The sequence below is a fragment of the Ailuropoda melanoleuca genome, chromosome 4 (genome assembly GCF_002007445.2).
Source record: "Ailuropoda melanoleuca isolate Jingjing chromosome 4, ASM200744v2, whole genome shotgun sequence".
Taxonomy (NCBI): Eukaryota; Metazoa; Chordata; class Mammalia; order Carnivora; family Ursidae; genus Ailuropoda; species Ailuropoda melanoleuca.
The window spans coordinates 120,676,749-120,680,372 of record NC_048221.1 but is presented as its reverse complement, the minus strand read 5'-3'; positions in this window follow the sequence as shown (position 1 = coordinate 120,680,372).

Genomic DNA, 3,624 nt, shown 5'->3' with positions numbered 1-3,624 from the left:
CTCTGGTCTGGTTTCCTTCTTCCTTCCCCCTCCGCTGGAACTGGTAGAGCACAGCACCGAGATGCAACTTGCATGGGAGGCTGAGTCAGGAGGAGTTGCAAGTGAGGTTCCATATGTATCTTGCATGTTGGCCCTTCCAGGGTGAGCCCATCTATGGTTTTTTGTCACCCGGCTGCATGAAAGCAACCTTCCCTTCTGTGTCAGTGGCTTTCAACCCTGGATGCACATCAGACTTACCAGAAAAGCTTTTTAAAAAGTACACTACCTGGATTCTACCCCCCAGAGACTTGGATTTCAATGGGCTAGGATGAGGGCCAACCACTACTTTTTTTTTTTTTTTTTAGAATCATGGGGAGCTTTTAACACAGCCACAGTTTTAAGCCACCTTCCTAAGGGAAGAGAAACACCCAAGATACCTTATAAGGTCATTCACAAAGACTGGAGGTGAGTAGATGGGCATGTATACAGCTAAAAAGAGCTCTGGTAGTCACTCAGAACATTTACTGAGTGCCTATGATTTGTCAGGCATGGTTAAGAGATTGGGATAAACACCATAGCACCGGTCCCAGCCCGCACTGCACTGCTGTAGTGTGAAATTAAATGACAAGTATGGTGAATGCAACACAGGAAACACAGGATGCCCTGAGAGTATCTGTTGGTAGGGCCAAGATGGACATCCAAAGAAGGGAGTGAGGTGCACAGAGAGTGCTTCCAGCAGAGAGAAGCCTGGGAATAAGCTTAACTAAGCATGTTACTTATAAAGGGAAATAGTGCCAGGAGGGCTGCTAATGCTTGGGTGAAGAGTTTGGATTTTGTTCTATGTGCAGGGCATAGAATGGTATCATTTACATTTTTATGAAATCTGATTCTATGGAGATGGTATTGGAAGGGACAAGATGGAAGGCCCAGAGATCAAGAAGGAGGCCTCATGGAAGTGGGAGTGAGAGATGGTGGTGCTTTGCCAAAGGGTTTTCTGAAATTTTCCAACCTAAGGCTGGATATTTTTGCCTTCTATCAGCCCACATCTGGGTTCATAACTGTGGTGAGTATAGGTAGTCAAGTGATAGGTGCTGAGGATGTCTCCCAGTATTGATAGAATATGAGTCAATTTTAACGTTAGCCTAAATAAAACCATTAGATTCATGGATCTGCTGCCCTGAGAATAACTTGCAGCCCTTGATCATCCTCATCTTGGATTGTTCCTCTATTTCCTTCCAACAGCCCGTGTACGGCTTTTATTAGAACACAGCCTTCTTAGAGATAGCCCCTCATAAAATGGTCTTTATTCACAGATAACATCATCTACATAGAAAAATCCTATTAAATTCACCAAAAAAACTAAAAAAGCAAAAACCTACCAGAACGGACATGTGAGTTCAGCATGGTTGCAGGATCTAAGATCAATATACAAAACTCAACTATATTTCTATATACTAGCAATGGACAATTAGATTTTGAAATTTAAATGCCACTTATATGAGCATAAAGAAATAAATGTAGGGATAAATCTGACAAAAGATGTGCAAAACCTGTTCAATGAAAACTACAAAACACTGTTGAGAAAAATTAAATCAGACCTATATAAACAGAGAGGTATACCATGTTCATGGATCTGAAGATTTGATGTTAAGACGGTAGTTTTCTCCAAACTGATCTATAAATTCAACAGTCAAAATCCAAGGTTTTTTTTGTGGAAATTGACAACCTGATTCTGAAATTCATATGGAAATACAAAAGATCTAGAATAGCCAAAAAGCCTCGAAAAAGAACAAAGAGGATCCAAATCTCAACTTCAAACCTTACTACAAAGTTACAGTAATCAAAACAGTTTGGTATCAGCATCAAGCTAGACAAATAATGCATGGAACAGACTAGAGAGGTCAGAAATAGACACAAATATAGTCCATTGAATTTTGACAAAAGTGCCAAAGCTACTCGGTGGAGAAAGGAGTCTTTTCTACATATGGTGCTAAAACAGTTGTGTATCCATATGCAAATATCCCTAGGGGATAGAAACAAAGTCTTCTGTTTCCCATTGTCTCCATGTGAATTTCTAAATAGAATAATTACTCATTTAGAGAAAAATTTTTTTCCTATGACCAATTGCTTCAATACTGTCTCCACTTTACCCAGTACATCTCTCTCTCTAAAGGAACAGCAACTTCACTGTGCTACTCAGGCTGACTTGCATTCAAGACCCACTCAGCCCCTCCATGTATAATTTGGGCCAATTTTTTAATGTCCATCATTCACAGTGTTCTTTTCCTAGTACCTCTTGTACAGGGATATGAAGATTGAGTAATCAGTAGATGCTCCATAAGTCAAGATTTTTTTCTCTCTTCCCCTTGAAGATTGGGCAGTTAAGAAACGAGCCCCTGCCTTCTGTCTCTGCTCTTTGCTCAGGGTCATTTGTATACACAGTCAAGGGAAACCTCAAGGTGAAGACACCTCAAGGTGAAGATACCTGCAAATGCAACTCCCTTAGTCTGCGCCTTTTGTTCAACACCACAAGGTGGGAAAAGCAGGGAAAAGGAGAGAATGTTAATGTCTTCTTTCCACCAAAGTATTGGAAAGGGAGGAGGGAGACACTTCCCACCAAGGTGGGCCTGATGCCTGGCTCCTTTTTAAAGAGGTGGTCCTTGGTCAGAGACCTGTTTGAAGTGGTGGTTGAGTTTTGTGTATACTGGGGAGAGATTCCAGGTGGGGGTGACAGCAAGTGCAAAGGCCCTGTGGGAGAAATTGACATGAGGGATGTCTGTGAAGCTAGCATGGCTGGAGTAGAGGGAAAGAGAAAGTAGCTGAGGTCAGATACCACAGAGCAGAATTTAGAATCACTATTGCCCATTGTAAGAAGCCCACTGGGGAAGAAAGCAGACTTGTCGGACATCCTAGCCCCTGGAAATCCACTGGTCAGCCCATCCAAAGTTGTCTGATCAGCAGCAAATTACAGTCGGTATTAATTGACCTGAGGCACTCTCACATCCTGTAGGGACTTCTGGATCATCGCCTGAGGATTAAACTAAGTAGGATTCTATTTGTACATCTGTCCTTCAGTTACTAAAGTGTGATTATGGCTTAAGAGAATGGACTTGGAGACTAGACCCCTGAATCTGTAGCTCAGCTCTGCTTCTGACTGGCTGTGTGACCTTGGGCAATTTGCTTTTCCTCTCTGGGCCTCACTTTCCTCCTCTATGAAATGGATTCCTACCTCACAGAGCTGTGGTGAGGTTTAAACACATCTTTATAAGTAACATGCTTAGAACTGTACCAGGTACATAGGAAGTGCTCAAAACGTTAACCATTGTGGTAGGCAGAATAAAGATGTCCCCGTCCTCATCTCAGGAACCTGTGAATATGCTGTGTTCCGTGGTAAAAGTGGCAATTAAGATTGCAGGTGGAATTAAGGCTGCTAATTAGCTGACGGGCTTGGGAGACCCTGGATTACCCAGGTGAGCCCAATCTAATCACAAGCATCCTTACCACGAAACGGGGAAGCAAACAGTGAGCGCCAGCGTCAGAGAGAAGTTCAAAGGTGAAATGCTGCTGGCTTTGAGGGTGGAGGAAGGTCTACTAACCGAGAAATGCAGGTGCCCCTAGAAAATGGGAAAGACCAGGAAAAGTTTC